This window comes from Oncorhynchus mykiss, chromosome 9, assembly GCF_013265735.2.
Source record: "Oncorhynchus mykiss isolate Arlee chromosome 9, USDA_OmykA_1.1, whole genome shotgun sequence".
NCBI lineage: Eukaryota > Metazoa > Chordata > Actinopteri > Salmoniformes > Salmonidae > Oncorhynchus > Oncorhynchus mykiss.
In genome coordinates, this window is record NC_048573.1 from 41,540,082 (window position 1) to 41,552,747 (window position 12,666).

The window sequence follows — 12,666 nt, forward strand, 5'->3', positions numbered from 1 at the left end:
CCATGCAGATCTCCTCTAGAGCAGTGATGTTTTGGGGCTGTTGCTGGGCAACATGGACTTTCAACTCCCTCCAAAGATGTTCTATGGGGTTGAGATCTGGAGACTGGCTAGGCCACTCCAGGACCATGAAATGCTTCTTACGAAGCCACTCCTTCGTTGCCCGGGCGGTGTGTTTGGGATCATTGTCATGCTGAAAGACCCAGCCACGTTACATCTTCAATGCCCTTGCTGATGGAAGGAGGTTTTCACTCAAAATCTCACGATACATGGCCCCATTCATTCTTTCCTTTACACGGATCAGTCGTCCTGGTCCCTTTGCAGGAAAACAGCCCCAAAGCATGATGTTTCCACCCCATGCTTAACAGTAGGTATGGTGTTCTTTGGATAAAACTCAGCATTCTTTGTCCTCCAAACACGTCGAGTTGAGTTTTTACCAAAAAGTTATATTTTGGTTTCATCTGAACATATGACATTCTCACAATCTTCTTCTGGATCATCCAAATGCTCTCTAGCAAACTTCAGACGGGCCTGGACATGTACTGGCTTAAGCAGGGGGACACGTCTGTCACTGCAGGATTTGAGTCCCTGGCGGCGTAGTGTTACTGATGGTAGGCTTTGTTACTTTGGTCCCAGCTCTCTGCAGGTCATTCACTAGGTCCCCCCGTGTGGTTCTGGGATTTTTGCTCACCGTTCTTGTGATCATTTTGACCCCACGGGGTGAGATCTTGCGTGGAGCCCTAGATCGAGGGAGATTATCAGTGGTCTTATATGTCTTCCATTTCCTAATAATTGCTCCCATAGTTGATTTCTTCAAACCAAGCTGCTTACCTATTGCAGATTCAGTCTTCCCAGCCTGGTGCAGGTCTACAATTTTGTTTCTGGTGTCCTTTGACAGTTCTTTGGTCTTGGCCATAGTGGAGTTTGGAGTGTGACTGTGAGGTTGTGGACAGGTGTCTTTTATACTGATAACAAGTTCAAACAGGTGCCATTAATACAGGTAACGAGTGGAGGACAGAGGAGCCTCTTAAAGAAGAAGTTACAGGTCTGTGAGAGCCAGAAATCTTGCTTGTTTGTAGGTGACCAAATACTTATTTTCCACCATAATTTGCAGATAAATTCATAAAAAATCTTACAATGTGATTTTCTGGATTTTTTTTCTCGCATTTTGTCTGTCATAGTTGAAGTGTACCTATGATGACAATTACAGGCATCTCATCTTTTTAAGTGGGAGAACTTGCACAATTGGTGGCTGACTAAATACTTTTTTGCCTCACTGTATATGGGGCTTTGGTAACAAAACGGATCCTTTGAGTGACTTTGGTTCAGGTCATGTAACGATATTAACAAAGAGCATATTTTTGTCCTGCCCTTTGGAGCAGGACATGTAATGTCCATGGCCTTGTCATTGCAAAAGTCCTGATCATCTGAAATATATGTTTGCCGGGTTGTGTCCAGTCTGGTAGGATGTTTTCACATCTCTGGAAGGAAGCACATCAACATTGCACAACAGCTGAAACCTGGTTCCATCTGAGTGGATGCTCCTTGGCCACAACAACACCAGGCTCCAGACTGTTGAAGCGGTAAATGAGGAAGGCAGACAAAAGTAAAAAAGACATTATTAAAATCTTGCATACCAGAAATAACATTTATTGCCCCCCAAGTTTAAGCAATAAGACAAAATACCTGAACTGTTGCTTGTTCACCCTCGATCATCTCTTGCAATGCAGACACGACAAGATAACTAGCTAGATTTAGAGAACATTTAGCTTGATAATTACCAACTGGCTAGATGTAAATTGTATTCATCTAGTTTGCCAGCTAGTTGAACAGGCACAAAATGACCACAAAATCTGCAGATCCAATAGCTAGCTTTAATTGTGGCTAGCTGGCTTACCAACTTAGCATGTGTCCTTATCACTTAACCATGGGACTTGATTAGCTGGCTAATCGATTAGCATTCACACCACAGTGGCTATTTTCGGTTGCTAGCTAGTTAAACATGACAAACTGACAGACATTATCATCATGCCATGCATGGTTTAGCACATCAGCAATCAACATTAACTGCAGAATGCAACATTCCAGCTCTGCTAGCTAACGTTAGCTCGTTATAACGTTACCTGTATGCAACTGTCTAGTTATATAGCTAACAATAGCTAGCAACGAAAACAACGTGGTGATACAGTTGAGACAATAACGTATGTACATGTAGCCATCTTGGCATTTTAACTGTAGACTCGTACCTGTTTATGGATTATGATGATTCATGGCAGGCTGAAACACATAAAATAATCCTGTGTCGATACCAGCAGCTGTATTCAGGACAACACTGTTATTAAAAACTGTAGGTACACTTTGCCAGTTTAAAAAAATGCCTTTAGATGGAAAAAACAACAACTGTTTATTACATTCAAACGCCTCTCCTGTGAAATAGTAACCTCTTGTCATACACCAAGCTTTCTGAAACGGGTCACATTTGGTCTAGCTAGCTAATGTTACCGAGCTGTGTAGCCTATATTATAATACATAGCTAGCAGGAGTTAGCTGGGTACAGTCAGCTAATTTGAAGTAAACCTTTTAATTGTCTGCACATGCGTGTGGATTGTTTCATTGTCCAAGAGTGTAATATGTTTCGGTTGCATTATTAACTATTATATCATATGTTTTCGAAGAAAAGTTGCTCAGCTTGTTAAATAGTTTGTGCTTACTGGCTAGTGGCTACTGTGATATTCACGGGTCATGTTGAGCTGCTGACTAAGAATGTTGCCTTGCCAGTCACGACTAAAGGTAAGGCAAGGATGTGATGTGAATTGAAAAGTAGAAATCTCTTTCGCCACTCCACTTCTCAGACTCGCCTTCATCTCTCGCAGTGGGAATAGGGCCTTAGCACAAACAATGACTCTCGCCCTGTAGCACTCACTTCTGTCATCATGAAGCGCTTTGAGAGGCTAGTTAAGGACCAGATCACCCTAGACCGCTCCAACTAAAATCTTTGACCAGTTCATCTGCGTTTTTTTCATTGTTCCCCTCTAGTCAGAGACTGATTTAGACCTGGGACACCAGGTGTGTGCAATTCATTGTCAGGTAGAACAGAAAACCAGCAGGCTCTGGACCTCATAGGGTAAGAGTTGAATATCCCTGCCCTAGACCCTACTACAATTCGTATATTGCCCCAACAGATCCACGGACGATGTAATCGCCATTTCACTGCACACTGCCCTATCCCAGTTGAACAAGAGAAATACCTATGCAAGAATTCTGTTCATCGACTAGAGCTCAGCCTTCAACACCATAGTGCCTTCCAATCTCATCACTAAGCTCAGGGTCCTGGGTCTGAACCCCTCCCTGTGCAACTGGGTCCTGAACTTCCTGATGGGCCAACTGCAAGTGGTGAAAATAGGCAGTGTCACGAACCGGCTCAAAGCCTGTAACAAAGGGAGACAACGTGTGGATAAGGATTAACAAAATATATATTTATTAACTAAAGCAACTAAGGAAAATATACAATGGTGTGTGTAATCAGTAGTGTAAGTGAGTGTTTTGCATGCATGAATGTGATAATGCAGGGTGTTGAAAGGTGCCAAAGCAAACAAACAAAAAGCCACCAAGAACCACAACACAATCTACAAAGGTGTCTGCATGGAGAGAGTCTCTTCCATGAATGTGGAAGAGGTCTATTTATCCTGGGAGACACCAGGCCCAGGTGTTTCCCATGAAGCTGACGACCCTCTCAACTCCGCCCACCGGCGTCCTAATAAGGAAACAAGAACAAAGACAGAATACGGCAGACAGGGTGGGAGGGTCGTCACAGCAGCAACACGCTTGCTCAGCCCCCTTCTGTACTTCCTGTTCACCCATGACTGCGTGGCCACACGCGTCTCCTACTCAATCATGAAGTTTGCTGACGATGACGAGACAACCTACAGGGGGGAGATGAGAGCCCTGGCAGAGTGGTGGCAGGAAAATAACCTCTCCCTCAACGTCAACAAAACAAAGGAGGTGGTCATGGAATACAGGAGACAGCAATGGGAGCACACCCCCATCGGGGCTGCGATGGAGAGGGTCAAAAACGTTTGCACCGTCCGCAACCGCAGGGCTCTCCAGAGGGAGTTGCAGTCAGCCCAACGCATCACCGGGGGCACAATGTCTACTCTCCAGGACATCAACAGGAAGGCCAAGAAGATCATCAAGGACCTCAGCCACCCAAGCCTAAGCTTGTTCACCTCACTACCATCTAGAAGGCGGAGACAGTACAGGTGCATCAAAGCTGGGACCGAGAAACTGATAAACAGCTTCTATCGCCATGCCATCAGACTGCTAAACAGTCACCACTGCCTAGTACCTTACCCTGAACCTTAGTCACTGTTACTAGCCGGCTACCACCCAGTACTTTACCCTGCACGTTAGAGACTGCTGCCCTATCTACATAGAGTCATTGAACACTGGTCACTTTTAATGTTTTTACATGCTGTTTTACCCACTTCATATGTATATACAGTATTCTAGTCAAGGTTCATCCCATATAACAACTGCTGTACACACCTTTTCTATTCCTATACTGTCCATACTGTCTATACACACCATTAAATGTATATATACTGTGTGTGTATATGTGTACATTATGTGTATATACAGAATATTTATTTTTGCTCCTTCTGATATTTCTTAATCTCTTTATTTTGTATTTTTGGGGGTTTTGTGTATTGTTTTCTATTGCTAGGTAATTACTGCACTGTTGGAGCTAGGAACAAAGCATGTTGCTGCACCTGCAATAACATCTGCAAATCTGTGTATGTAACCAATACACTTTGATTTGATTTGTGGATTACATTTGGTTCCGGGGACTCTGTGTATGTAACCAATACACTTTGATTTGATTTGTGGATTACATTTGGTTCCGGGGACTCCGTGTATGTAACCAATACACTTTGATTTGATTTGTGGATTACATTTGGTTCCGGGGACTCTGTGTATGTAACCAATACACTTTGATTTGATTTGTGGATTACATTTGGTTCCGGGGACTCTGTGTATGTAGATTTGGGGTTGTGCTGCTGGTCCATTGTGAGTGCAGTAAAAGGACAATAGGAGGAGAGGAGGGACTGAGACAGAGGGGGGGCTGGTGTTTAGGCTGTCCCCCTGGATTTTGCTCTGCTGACAGGCTTTAGAGGACATCTACAGACCCCTCCTCCCTCTCTCCCTCCCTCCCTCACTCCCACCTTCCTCTCTCTCTCCCCAACTCATTGTTGCACAGACTCCATGCTTTCTCTAAACTCTAACACTGCACACAGACTGACACACCAACAGACAGAAACACACACACACATTACTCTGTTTGCTCTACTTGAAATTGACCAATCATATTAATAATAAGCTTTCAGAAAGATATTTAACCAGTGGACACACAGGGTCAGACCAACCAACCACGCTCTTCTGTCCCACAGCCTTCCTACAATGTCTGAAAGTGAGCAGCAGTGAGTTTGGTAACAAAGAGACATATCTCCACCCACTGGATCTCAAACTTGGGTTGATCCGAACACCATTGATTGTTCTTTGGATTTGACCAAAAGCAAAGCGGGGGGGTGTATTGTCTGGTGTTGTTGTCATCTCCACTCACATCACCCACAGTTCTGCTATAGCAGTCTGGGAAGTGTCATGCAAATATACTATTCTACTTCACTTCCCTCTTTGGAGTGCAGATAGAATAAAGATGTAATTTATTTAGAAAGTGCCTCCTCCATTACTGCAATAACACCATTTGATGTTACGACTAGAATAGCATCGATTGCTTTTTAATAATCCTACCGATTTGGATATTCATATTTCTAATTTGATGACACTTTTATTGCTCCCTTTGTTTCATGCTTCCGCCGTATTAAATGGTGTAGCAATATGATAAAGCCATATTGTGTGATGGTTGTGTTGGTTGCCTTGGGCGCAGACCGAAGTAGTATTTCTGTGTGATTATGTTCCGGGCTGGCGGAGCAATCCATTGTTTGAGTGCCTGACAGAGTCATCAGTAGGAGTGTGGGACTATTTCCCCCCCCCCCTCTGGTCGAGCCGCCACCAGAGTCATGACCCCTCGTCTATCTAGGCATGCCAGGGTCCCTTGTACACCACAGGAGGTTGGTGGCACCTTAATTGGGGAGGACATGGTTGTGGTAATGGCTGGAACGGAATCAAATACGTTTGATGCCATTCTCCCCTCAGCAGCCTCAACTGTTGCACACTATTACTCTCCATTATTAACTAGTCAGCATATCCCAGTCAGCACTCTCACCCTCTCTCTCTCTTACTCTCTCTCTCATTATTACTCTCTCCCACACCTACACTCCTCTCTCTTCCTTTGTTTTTCACTAATTATAATCAATTATAATCCACATAATTATTCACATTTCCTTTTGCTGCAGGATTCTTTTCCTTCTGTCGCAAACTGTCTGAAATGAAGATCCTACATCTGTGTGTGTGTGTGTGTGTGTGTGTGTGTGTGCGCCATCAGATGTCCACCAAATCCCACATTAGTGTTGCGATGATGTCTGTTCCTATCCTAACATTCATTGTTGCACAAGTTAATCTTTCCATGCCCTGGACTGTGAGGTTGTGTAACAACGTCTCCGTCCTTTTCTCTGCACCAGGCGTTATTTCCCAAGTCCAGTCTGGCTGACTGTTTCCTGATTTACACTATAGGGCAAAGCCAAGCAGAGCTGTACTGGGCTTAAGTGTGCAGACATGATGGCCAGGCCGGAGCCTTACAAAAAAAACACATGGTTTTTCAACACACTTGTGAACATATCATGTGAATTATATTTTCCCCCACATGTGCATTTTTTCCATACTTCCTGTGTCCCATCTAGGGACCAACCAGGACCTAAATAGTCCCTTAGCTTCAGAGGCAAACCAGCAGTGGGATACAGGGTGCTCTGCTGCTGGAATGAGCGTGCCAAACAAAGGCAGTGAAAGCAAAGGCCAAGGGTAATATAACCAAATAGAGGGAAAATTGCAGGAAAGAGGGAGGCGTTTTCACGGGAAACTATTTTTGCATCCATTTACATTCATTTGTTCTCACAGATTTTAATTATCTTCTTGCAGTATTTTGTTTTGCCATCAATACTTTAAGGTTTATGTTTTGCTTTCGACATCATTCTTTTTGTTTGCCACACTAAGAATTGTGTTCTCGACTTCAGAAGTTTTGCTTCATATTAATGTCACAAAAGTAACTCGCTCACTAGAGGATTGCACCATATAATAACTAGTGATGGGGGAAAGCTATGAATATCGCAACATTATTTTGGACAATATTATATTGATACTCTGACCCCAAGTATCCATTTGTAATTTTTTTAAATAGAATTATCTAATCGTTTTTTTTAATTGCTAGGTAGCGTTAGCTAGCACTAGTCGGCAGTACCTGCGCCAATAACTCTGTTATTTTTCATCCTATGGCTTTGTACTCCATCTTTTTAAATAACGATTAAACATGTTTTCATCGCTTTTATTTCCATGACTGATCAAAACAAATTTGATCTATTTGCAGCATTTATGAACCTGCCCCTACATTTTTTTATTCTATCCTCTGTTTCACAAATTTTCCAGCTAAATCGTTCCCGTCTTGAGCTTTTTAGATGTGGTCACCCTCATTCTACCGTTGGAAACATTGCTAATGCAACATGCTAACACCGTCTTTTCACACCATAACGTTATTTTCAACCCCACACGTGAACCTGCAATTCCACATGTGAAAGTGAGATATTCACGTGGAGTTTTCTTAAACATGAAACTGCCGGGTTCGATTTTCACTTTCACATGTGGAATTGCAAGCTCAGTTGTGAAAAACAATCATGTGAATGTTTTCCACGTGAAACTACATATCCGATTTCCACATGAAAGTTTTGAACATGCGACACTGATAATGTCACATGTGAAACGGCAATTCACATGCGAGGTGAAAACACGTTGTTATCCTCATGTGAAAAGGTTAACATGTGAACCCTAAATGTAATACATGTCAAAATATGGTTTCAACGGGTGAATTTTAACATCAACGTGTGAAAACAGCTATTTTACTAGTGAAAATGCAATTTCACATGTCTAAGGGGGACCTACACGTCTCGACCTCCCTCTCGCAGGAGAGAGACATCCAGCCAGGGATCAGCCTACCAACCTACCCCCTCCAAGCCTCCGGTTACCCAGCCCACACAACTAGAGTTACAGCCTGTTGACATACACACACAGAACCATGTCATCAGATAGCACAGACACATGCCTTTGAATGCTCAGGTTCTTTTGCTGGGGATAGGGTGTGTGTGCGTGCACGCATCTGTATGTGTGTGCACGTGTGTGTCTTTAACTGTGCAGGTGTGTTTAGGCATGACACAGGCAGACTTGGACTGGCACCACTTTACATACACTGGAACAGAAAATTGTAGTTTTAGATATTATCAACAGTAAAAAAAACTCTAATGTTTTACTGCGTATTGTAAATGATGATGCATTGTGGGAGAATTGTGGTATTTTGAATGGCTCTGTCATTCCAATCTACAGAATACAGTACCGTATCTTTAGAGGGCTGAAAACCTTTTGACCACTAGTGGGTGGATGGTATTGTTGTTGCTGGATCATTAACATATTTTGAGGCATGCCTTGTAAGAGGCTATATTTGTTGCACCCGTGAGCGAGAATGATGTACCCATTTTTAACTCCTATGTGATTATAGAGACCCATGAATTTAAACTGTATATAGGACAGATTGGAGTGGCAGGAATTCTTAAACCTGAAATGGTTTACCATTTTTCCATGTCTTTCTGGTCTGTTTTGCCCTGTATTTGCCACCTGTTTGGAAGCTTTTGTTAAGGCCTCTAGATGTACAAGTGACATAAAACACAAAATATTCATTCACATTCTATAATGTGTAAACACTATAGCAGCAAATCTGCTTGCACCAATCCCTTGTAATTATAGTAAAATACTGTGAAATACAAAGCCCTCCCCTCAATGAATTTCATTAATCCATTAATTAATTAATTAATTCAGATTATGGTAGCATTTACTTTTTTTTTTACACAGTATTTGCTTTGATACCGTACTTAAATTACAGTAAGTGTACTATAATATGAAATACAGATTTGTACTTGCCATCAAGTAGCCCGTGAGCTATTGTTAAATTCACGGTGACCCATTTACAGTGTACAGAGACATCATTTCAAACCTCATCTCCCTGATGTTGTCCCGGTTCTGCCTCTGTGTTTTACTGAGGTTGAGTCAGCGCTGCATTGTTTGTGTGAGTGGCCTTGTGTTCTGAATGACACGTAGCTGTTGCACAGAGAGGGCCGGACGATTACATCAACTTGGCAGAGCGGGTGGAATTTTGTCTGGTTTTGTTTTGGGGGTGTGAGATTGCAGAGCAGGAAGGCTGTGTCCCAAATTACACCCTACACGCTTTGGGAAAAAAAGGTTCCAAAAGGGTTCTTCGACTGTCCCCATAGGAGAAACCTTTTTGAGTGTGACAATGATTGATATTTGATACAGCTATTGGGGTGACCGTATTACCGCCACACCTGCAGTGAGTGAGTCATGAGTCATGACCGCAGTAAAATTCCATATGACCATTGAGTCAAGGTAATCTCCTTTTATGCACTCTGGACATGCTTTGGTAGTACCAAACTTGCTAACAACCATCAAGTCGCTAGTGGCCTGGTACTCAGGGCTCTATTGCCCCTCTAACCACTCTGACATCAATGCATAGGGGATCGAAAATCGCATCAAACACTTATCAAAACAGTATGGCTATCATACTTGTAAAACTGTTAGAATCACCTTGCTGTGATGATCAATTTGAAGAAAGAAGTTCAACAGCAGGTTTAAACAGTGTAAAACATGGTTGTTGTGGGTGTTGTTTCAAAGCCTAACAACGAAATGGACGGAGTGAAGATGAATTAAAAACTCCCATACACATAGGCTTATGAGCGCAATCCTGGGGGGGGGACGGAATTAAAATGACATTGTACAAAGCCTAATGCATATTACGCCTGGGAGAAAAACATTGATTTAAGATGTCTTTGGTGCATAATTGGTCTAGCCTATACTCCAAAATTAAACACATTTGAGTAATTGCCTTCGAGTGTGGACGGTATTTTTATGCAAACTAAAGGGACTGGTTATCTTATTGCACGCTCCAGAATGTATATTCATGAGTCTGGGAGAGAACGGATAGTCTAGCTAGGCGATGCTGTTGTTTCATTGATTGTGCAGGGCGGCTTACAGTTAGTCTACAATTAGCAAATTTCTATTTGATTTAGAATAGCCTAGTAATAGGTCATTTTATATTTTCATAATTAATTGGGTGACACATTACCTTTAGCTATACAGAATATCTCACCACCGTGCGTTTCCATCTCCTCCTCTCTCTCCTTTATTCCCTTCTAGAGCGCGCGACGGGCTGTCAACAGTTTAGTGAAATATGTTTAGTTGTTACTATCGATGTTCCCGAACAGATTTCACTTGGTTCCCCAAATGAAGCACTGGGTAGCTGCAGGAACAGGGTTGGAGAGCCTATGGCATACAGAGTTTGGGCGAAATATCAGCATACTCCTCAAAAACAGTGGTTGATGGAGTGAATGGAGTGAAATAAGTGTTGTTGTATTTATTTCTCGGCTGATCATATTAAGCACAGCTCCTCTATAAAAGCGAAGTAGCCTATAGAATGGACTGGTGGGAAAGTGTGCAGCCTCCAATTCGTTATTTGAGTGCATTATTTTTTATTTAACAAGGCAAGTCAGTTAAGAACAGATTTTCATTTACAATGATGGCCTACCCTGGACGACGCTGTGCCAATTGTGCACCGCCCTATGGGACTCCCAATCACGGTCAGATGTGATGCAGCCTGGATTCAAACCAGGGACTGCAGTGATGCCTCTTGCACTGAGATGCAGTGCCTTAGACCACTGCACCACTCGGGAGCCCGAGCCTGATAATGGGCCATTCTAAATCTAAACTAATTTTACATATTAGTAAAGACAAGATTTCATTGAGACTAGGGGCAGCAGGTAGGCTAGAGGTTCAAAAAAATTCAAAAAAGATTTGAGGTCACTGTGTATTTTATTGACTTTCTATGGGAAACCAGATTTATGAGGCACCTGGTTGCAGTTCCTATGGCTTCCACTAGATGTCAACAGTCTTTAGAAATTGGTTGATGTTTTTCCTTTGAGAAATGAAGAGAAGTACGGCTGTACTTTCTAAGTGTCAAGCCAAGTGGACTCTTGTTTGGTGCGCGCGACCTGGAGCTCACTCCACTTTGATTTTATCCGCTATTGAACGCAGTATATTCCGTCTTAAATTGTATCAATTATTTACGTTTTAGGATACCTAAAGTTGGATAAGGAAAGTTGTTTGAAATGTTTGGACCAAGATTACAGATAACTTATTAGATCATTTGTAGTCATGTTGGGCGAGTTGGGACCAATGTATTTCTGAATCAAGCGCGCCAAATAAATTGACATTTTGGGGATATAAAGAAGGAATTTATCGAACAAAATTACAATTTGTGATGTTTCTGGGACATATTGGAGTGCCAACAGAAGAAGATCTTCAAAGGTAAGGCATGAATTATATAGTTATTTCTGACTTTCGTGTCGCACCTGCTTGGTTGAAATATTATGTATGATGTGTTTGTATGATGGGGCGCTGTCTTCAGATAATCGCTTGGTTTGCTTTCGCCGTAAAGCCTTTTTGAAATCTGACGCTGGATTAACAAGAAGTTAAGCTTTATTTTGGTGTATTGCACTGTGATTTTATTAAAGTGAAATATTTCTAATAATTTAAGTTGAATTTCGGGCTCTGTAATTTCACTGGAAGTTAGCGGAACGTCTAGCCATAACAGGTTTTAATGAACAGTCAATTACGGTGAGACCGGCAGTCTTTTGCATGATAATAACCGCCACACCCCTGGAGATAACAAAATAGGTGAGGGGGGCAGAAAAAATTGATGTGAGATGTTTGTATCCTATAGGTGTTTTATAGATGAGTGGGTATTGGGGTTTAGCTCTGTGTTCAAATGGTGTAAGCCTGCCATGTCACAGTGGCACCACGACATCCCTGTTACAGCTGGCCTGTCGAAACCAATGGTCAAAACAAAATGAAAAAAAATGTCCCAAGGTTGGGCGATACTTGGCAAGGATCAATACTTCCAGTATCTCTACATTGATTCTACCTTGAAGTTTAGCACCATTAAAAGGTTCTCAGCCACCAGCTAAACTGCATGACATTGTCAGCAAAGGCAAAATGAGGGTTGAGGATTGGATGCATCTCTTTATGCTGTACCGGCACCGCTTTAAATCCAATCTAGTTACTCTGCTCTCTAGCTGGATTTTTTTGCACTGGATGTTGTGCGTGTGTGTGTGTGCATACTGTACATATGTGTCCACTGTGTTAAAGGCTCTATACTGTACTGTGGTAGCAGGGTCTTGTTTGTTTTCAGCTTGATTTAATAAAACACAGCAGAATGGACTGTGGATATCTTTGCCTTTTTCACCAGCCAGCTCAGTGCAGAGAAAGTAGCCAGTTTCCATGGAAACGCCTTGGCGAGATAAGCTTGTACTGCAGCTCGTCTGTCTGTCTGTGTGTGTGTGTGTGTGTGTGTGTGTGTTTGTGTCTCTCTGCACTCTGGTAGGA

At 42.4% G+C, this 12,666-nt stretch overlaps 1 protein-coding gene across 5 annotated transcripts in view; it reads left to right on the forward strand.

The window, feature by feature from the left end:
* soga1 (suppressor of glucose, autophagy associated 1) overlaps positions 1-12,666 on the forward strand; it is a 75,633-nt gene that overhangs the window by 41,771 nt on the left and 21,196 nt on the right. The gene's annotated exons all lie outside the window — the stretch shown is intronic.